Source organism: Aulonocara sp. 'chitande type north' Nkhata Bay, linkage group LG1, assembly GCF_057382095.1.
Source record: "Aulonocara sp. 'chitande type north' Nkhata Bay isolate Kocher_YH1m ecotype deep benthic linkage group LG1, A_spYH_male_GT1.1, whole genome shotgun sequence".
In the NCBI taxonomy this organism is placed as follows: Eukaryota; Metazoa; Chordata; class Actinopteri; order Cichliformes; family Cichlidae; genus Aulonocara; species Aulonocara sp. 'chitande type north' Nkhata Bay.
In genome coordinates, this window is record NC_141344.1 from 9377604 (window position 1) to 9385080 (window position 7477).

General features: G+C 38.7%; 1 pseudogene; it reads left to right on the forward strand.

Moving 5' to 3' along the window:
- The first annotated feature begins 6226 nt into the window (after positions 1-6226).
- On the forward strand, positions 6227-7173 carry LOC147338673 (uncharacterized; annotated as a pseudogene).
- The last annotated feature ends 304 nt before the right edge of the window (positions 7174-7477 follow it).

A 7477-nucleotide genomic window follows, 5' to 3' on the forward strand; every position in this document is an offset into this window, starting at 1 on the left:
AAACTCACTTATGTCAGGCTAGTGTAGTGCAAATGCACAAAGACTGATTTTAGTACCTGTAGCTTGCATCTCATCTGCCATTAACAAACATGAATGTCAGTATCTATTTTCTTGTTCAGTGTTATTACTTTTAATTAATTTTTATTTTTGCATTTATTTATTTTAAAGGCATATAGGTATGAATCCCCACAGATCCCTTGGTGTATTCATGACTGTTTAAAGTGTGTATTAACCCCGCATAGAAAGATCAGTTTCTTTACTGACAGGATTACTACCATCATCCACTGACATATAAACATTTAACAACAGTATGATTACAGCCTGTTATTGTTACGGGAGAATGTGAAAGATTAGTTATAGTCTGTTTTGAACACTCGGTTGGTTGCAGTCTTCTAGCTGCCCTAATATGCTCAGCTTAAGTCTACATCGGTGACCCAATTCCCCAGACGACCTCTGACAAAATGATATGCCTGGATAAAGCAGCATGCATTATACATGCATCTCCACCCCGGACGGGAGGCCTGTTCCACACCTTACCCTGTTTAGTTTTTAGTCAAACTTGAAACCAGCTTAGCAAGCTGACTTCAGAAGTGCCAGATAAGTATTTGTCAACAGAACAGCTGGCGCACAATGCCCTCTTGTAGCTTTATGCCACAGCATATGCCAGCCGCTCGTAGCGTGTGGTAATTTAGCCGGGGCTGGTTCTATGGGAACAGATGGGCTCAAGTATTGTTATTCTCTCTCCAGCTCAGGGCCCCTGGGGGGAATCACTAAATAAAATCAAAGCAGATGGACCTCTCTGGGCTAGGCTGTGTTTATGATAAACAGTCAGTAGAACCAGTGTCCATCTAACACCTTAACCCCACCCTCCACACAAACTAACAGCAAACAGGATTACAGTAGTTTAACCTCACCTGCTTTGGTCTTAAACTTTTGATTCACCGAAAAACAGCAGTCAAACCCAAACAAATAGAAGGGTTAGGAAAGAGCTAAATTAGGACTTGCCCCATCCTGTGGAGAGTTTAAACAATTTCCATAAACCACAAGTCATTCTTTACTCACTTGACCTTAAACTTTAAAATTCTCTCAAAACAGAAACTCTTATTTTGGTGCTGGATTAGAAATGTCTCACTAGCCTGTTCTTTCTCACTGACAGAGGACTGTTTTGTTCTTTTATAACCTTGCCAAGATTTCATTGCTGTGGTTCTCACATCCACGCCATGGACACAGGCCTTGGTGGCAGCATGGGCATCTTAAACACCATCTCATAAGGTAATCTGGTGTCCCCTGTTGTTATATGGTGCACAGAAATGCAGAAGAGTTCTCACTTAGCATTGAAGTTCGAATCTACTTTCATTCCCATGGGAAAAAACAGCTATAAACAAAAGAATCCTATCAGTGCAGAAGGAAGGTAAATGTTTGCGGCCATTCAGACAACAGGAAAGCAGTGATTTCCGGCACTAAAGATGAAAAAGAGTGGAGCATGAATGGTTTTAAGCCAATCAGTCCTAACTCAATATACCACTTCAGTGTTGTTTTAACTCCATCACGGTAACCGGTTTTATTTAGTGTCTTCAAAGGTCAGTTTCTGATGAAGTCAAAGTAGTGTAATCAACCTAAATGTTTATTGCCAGAAGTATTAACTCAGCAGTTACTCAGTCACTTTAAGTTATCTTAAAATCTTTTCTTTAGTTTTTTTTCCCCCCAAACTTTTCTTCAGGCGTCCAAAGACAGTTATTTTTCACCATTACCCAGATTGTTTTTTCTTTTCCGTGGACACGTGCCTCTCTAAAATTACACTCAGACATTTAGTAGATCTATCAAGTCAATTCATCAGCTGAGAGATGCAAGTCCCTCTGGCTTGATTGTTGTCAGGACACAAAATTAGCATTTCTGTCTTTTTTCTTTTTTTTTTTTTTTAAAGCATCGATTGCAGCCTTCCATGTTTCATCAAACAACATTCTTTAAAAAAAACACCACCATTTCTTTAAAATGCCACTTGTGGTATAAAGAAATGTGGAATTAACATTTTCATTAATCACTTTTTGAATCAGCAACGACATTCTTACATACAGCACATTGGCCACGATAGTTGTCTTTTGTAAAAAGATAAAACTACACTTATAGCCAAATACTCCATTTCACCTTTTGATGTCTTCCCAGTAAAACATGTATCATTGCTTCTTCTAAACTGCTGTTGTGTTCTGTATTGTAATCTTAACATTTATTCTCATCTAAGTAACACGTAAGTTGTTCTCTCTCATTTTCAGAAAGGACCTGGTCGCTTGGATGAAGAATTAATTGCCTCTAAAGCAACAGCTACCAGATGTTGTTGGTCCTAAGAGCCAGGTGTGGATAAATTGCATATGCAGAATGTGTGTAAAATATTTAAAGTCGTATCTTTCACTTAAGATGTGAAGTGTTTTTATTGCCCATCACTGCTTTGAGTATGGCGAGAGGAAAGGCCGGCGGCCCCCCTGGGCCCACCACACTATAGCGAAGCACGTGTGGTGTTAAGAATACGGCTGGTGAAGCTGAGAGTGAGACTTGGCATGGCTTTGTGTTTGGTGGAGTTGGTGCATAGAAGGGTGTGTAGGTGGAGGTTGTGGGGGTGGGGATCCTTCCACCTGTTCACCCTGTAATTCGCTCCTGGCTGCCACCTTTAACACTGCATTATTTACAGGTGCTCTCTTGATGGAGACACAAGCTGCTGCCTGCTTTAAATATGGATATGTGTGTGTGTGTGTGTGTGTGTGTGTGTGTATGTGCAAACAATGAATGCGTGCACACTATATGTGTACGCCTGCTTGCAAAAGAGTGAAATGAATTCATTTCACTAGTAGATTTACTTGTAATGCTAATATAATATAATACATGACAACATGTCAAGTGCCAGTATGAAAAAATGAGACACTAAGTACTGGACAACAGTCACAGTAATAACACCTGGTGATGGCAGTGGAGCATTTTGCAGTAACCTTTATTTTTGGAGAAAACAAACAATCCTTAATAATGCTCAATTTTTTGTGATATTCTTATCAATAAAAAAGACAAACTTTAAAATGGGATTAGTCTATTAAAATGCTAAAAACACTGTTTTTGACTCATGCAAAGTTGAAGATGCACGGTTTTCAGAGAGCACACGTGTGCATGCTCTTTCCCCATCGTCTCTGCAGGTTGCACATTGTGGAAATTGAAACCTGTGACCTTTTTGCTATCAGCTCTGCCTACTGTTTGCTGTTCTTAATGTTAACCTTGACCCACGTGATAGCATTTAGTTACTGGCCATGATTTCATATGAATTAACCCTTAATTATATAAGCGCAGTGCATATGGAGACTGACACCAGACACACACAAGGCATACTGCTTCATTGTGAACTACGTGTTGTCATCCACTTTGTGTAAAAACGGGAATATTAAGGTTTTTTTTTATGTCACAATCCACATTATGGTTTGTGTCAGTAAACCACATCCTGCTTCCTTTTGTACTCTTATTAACCCTTTCCTCTCACAACCATAGCAACAATTAGGTAAAACTAGAAAGTGCATTTTCTGAAGAAACTGCAGTGTGAATGCTTGAATCTGAATGTATGCACTGAAATGAATTAATTGCTGAATTTTAAGTTATACAGTTTGAATAAGATGAAAGATACAGAAATTTTTACCTGAAAACCAAAGTGCAGAACTTTTGAAAGCTGATGTTCACACAGAAGAAGTTGGAAAATAGCTGAAAATGTTTAAAATGTAAATTAGAAAAATCTAAGTAATGAGAAAAGAAAATTTAGTCAGAAAACATCTGAATGAATATTAAAAGTTCATACTCTTTGAATCACTGAATGACTAAAATGTGATCCCTCCACTTGGATCCACACAGTTTAAAAAGTTTACATCCCTGAGCTTTTAAAGAGACGGTGTTGGAAAGAGAACAACGATGGCGACGTTTTGAGGGTAAAATGATGGCTGTAGAGCAAACACTGTGGACACAGCAGCAGTTGAAAGAGAAGTGTTTAAGATGAATCTTGGCAGAGTGAGAGAGAGCTCGTTAAGCAGGCAGGTGTGAGCCTGGTTGCTATAGTGACTGCACCCAATGGCTCCATATACACGCACACAGACATGCACCTCACTTTTGCTGCTTAAAATGAACAGAAAAGTCAGGGCGAAACAAATTGTTCCCAAATGAAAAGTACAAGTCGTATTGACAAAATTCTTTCACCGTGCGTGGCAGCAATGTCTAGTCTATCGAATTCTCAGTTTTCATGCCTGTGGACTTTATTATATTGGCGTGGTGACAGTGGAAAGACAGCCTGTACTTCTGATTTTCAAACGAACTTTCTGAGCCATTTTAACATTAGAGTCTATGGAAGAGTTGGAAGGAGGAGGCTGTGCATTGGTGACATTTATGAAAGAACCATAACACCTATTATAATAATAAACACATTAGATGAAAGAGGACAGCGATGGCTACGTTTTGAGGGTAAAATCAGACCTGTAGAGCAAACGCTGCGGACACAGCAGCAGTTTTAAGAAAATATTTTAAGATAAATTCCCCCCCTCCTCTCACTCTAGCAGTTGAGCTGTCTCACTCTAGCGGCAACATTCCGTCCCATACACACCCATTATAAACTCTGAAACGGCTGAAAAAAAAAGGATGAAACTTAAACTGGAACTGAAGAAAAAGTATAAAAGATATTGAAAAGATAAATACAAGCTGAAAAGTTCAATGTCTTGACTTCGTTTTAAAGTTTTTGAATGGTGTCTCTAGGTCAACATATGTGGAAGTAGTTAGAGTTGAAAGAGGAGTAAGTTGAATGAGAATTTGAAGATCCTCCCTTTAAATTACATGGAAAATTTTTGTTGAATACAGTTGAATAATTTAAAAAAAACATAACAGCCAAAAATGAGAAAAATACAAGCACACATCTCCAAAAGAAGAGGAATCTAATGGTGCTTGAATGGTTTTTCTAAGTTGAATGGTGATCAGTGTTGGTCAAGTTACTTGAAAAAAGTAATCAGTAACTAATTACTGATTACCTCCCCCAAAAAGTAATCCCGTTACTTTACTGATTACTTATTTTTAAAAGTAATTAATTACTTAGTTACTTTTTAAAAACACGATTTACAACCTGAATAGGTGATAAAGCGATAGATCTTTCAGCCCAATTCTACTTTTTCTACATAATCCATCATACAAAATGTAATCAAATGGAAAGGTCCCTTTTTAAAACTTGTTTTATTAGTTTTAATCTTTTAACTTTATGCATCAAGCAAAAATTTAATTATATGCAACATTCTCTGACTGGAAGAATTTTGTTTAATATTTAAACCTATTTTCTGCACATTCCAGCACATAATTTTTTTTAAAAAAAATTTTGTGTTTACACTCACTCTTTCAAATAGATGAAAGTAAAACACAGCAGAAAATAAATAAAATGAAAGACTAGCGGTCCTGTTGCTCTATTTTCACCTGTAAAGCAGGAGTGGGGCAGGCGGAGGTTTACCCTGGTGCAGGTGTGCCGCGGCGGTCAGTGGAGGAATCCGCGAGTTTCTCTGTGAGTTTCCCATTACGTCGTTGCGCACTTGGTGCTTGCTTGGAAGTTTAGGGGTTTTTTTTTGCTGTAAAAAGAAGTTTTCTTCCCACGCACAATGGACACTAATGTTTTTGTCACTTTTTATGGAATCAAACTCAAAGTAAGGTCAGTACTTCCACGCTTTAAACGCTGCATGCTCATACTCTCTCCTGCACTCGATATATTATCCATTGTTGATCTGCACACAGCTGTTGTCACGAACGTCGCACTTGCTTACGTCACTGTCATGAGACATTCTCTTAAAAAAATCACGGTTTTAGTAATGTAGTAACGCAGCGTTCCTACGGGAAAGTAACGGTAATCTAATTACCATTTTTGCAATAGTAATCCCTTACTTTACTCGTTACTTGAAAAAAGTAATCGGATTACAGTAACGCGTTACAAGTAACGCGTTACTGCCCATCTCTGATGGTGATAAAGGAAATAGCATACAAAAAGCGGGTCTACTCTGTGACATCATAGAGGTGCAGATGACATCAAAGGAACTCCACATGACAGACCTTCAAAACCCCTTAAATAGAGGTTGTAACCTCAACTCTTTTCATTGTTGTTTTTCAGTTCGGAGCTTATAGTTGCAATTCTCACACGTCTTGACAAAAGGTTTTTAAAAGTCCCTGAAGTCATTGCTGTGATATCATGCTTGGGTTATCAAAGAAATACTCTTCATCTTCGATGAAGACCATCATTAGAATGATGAAGGCTTTGAGCCTAAAAGATGATCCAACCCAACAGCCAGTGTCTACAAGCCAAGTACGGAGCAGTTTCTCCACTCGAGTGCAAAGTCCACCCAGTGTGATGAAACTATCATTGGTTGATCAATCTGCTTTAACTAGCAACAAACTTGCATCAAAAAGAAAGCGATCTGAAGTTGAGGATCGACTTGATGACAAAAGAAGCTTCTCCACAGCAAAGAAGCAACGGCGTTTCTCTAAAGAGAGACCCTGCAGTCACACTGAAATGAGCAAGACATAGAAGAGGGTACCTAACATATGGATCATCGGCTCAAGTTACATAAAGCGGGGAGAATGGGCAGCACGCCACGAGTTTGGAGAAAACTTTGGACTTGATGCCAATGTTCATTGGTTTGGAAAAACAGGGATGCGCTGGGATGGCGTCCTTCTTTGTTTTGATGCAGAGTTGATGTTCAGAAAGAGTCCACCTGATATTTTGGTCATTCATGCAGGCGGGAACGACTTGGGACTCGTATCCGCCCAGGAACTTTCCTCTGCAATGACTAAAGACTTGACTGAACTGCATGCAAGGATCCCCTCCATGACAATCCTATATTCCTGCATCAACGAACGCCAAATGTGGAGGTACAGAAATCCAAAGTACATGATGGACATGGGCGAAAAAACTGTAAACTCAATCATGAGAAAGGCAGTTCATTCCTTTGGAGGCTTCATCATTGAACATCCCTCCCTGAGATATTATGACGAAACCCTATTCGGACAGGATGGAATTCACTTCAACAAGAAGGGAAATGAAGTGTTTCTGACCAACATCCGCTGTGCCATCGAGAAGATCCTTTAGAACTTGTCTCACAGAAAATAGACTTGAGAAAACGCACGACCTCTGGCAAGCCCAACCTACCATCTGACATCAGGAGCTCTATCAAAACTGTCTTTATTTGATTACTTTAATGTAGTCAAATAAAAATGAGTACAAATCTGAACACTTAAAGTAAACTTCATTAAAATAAAACGATAAATAGATAAATACAAGCTGAATAGTTCAATGTCTTGGCTTCGTTTTAAAGTTTTAATGGTGTCTCTATGTGAATGTATGTGGAAGTAGTTAGAGTTGAAAGACGAGTAAGGTGAATGAGAATTTGAAGATCCTCCCTTTGAAAATTTTTGTTGAATAAAGTTGAATAATTTAAAAAAT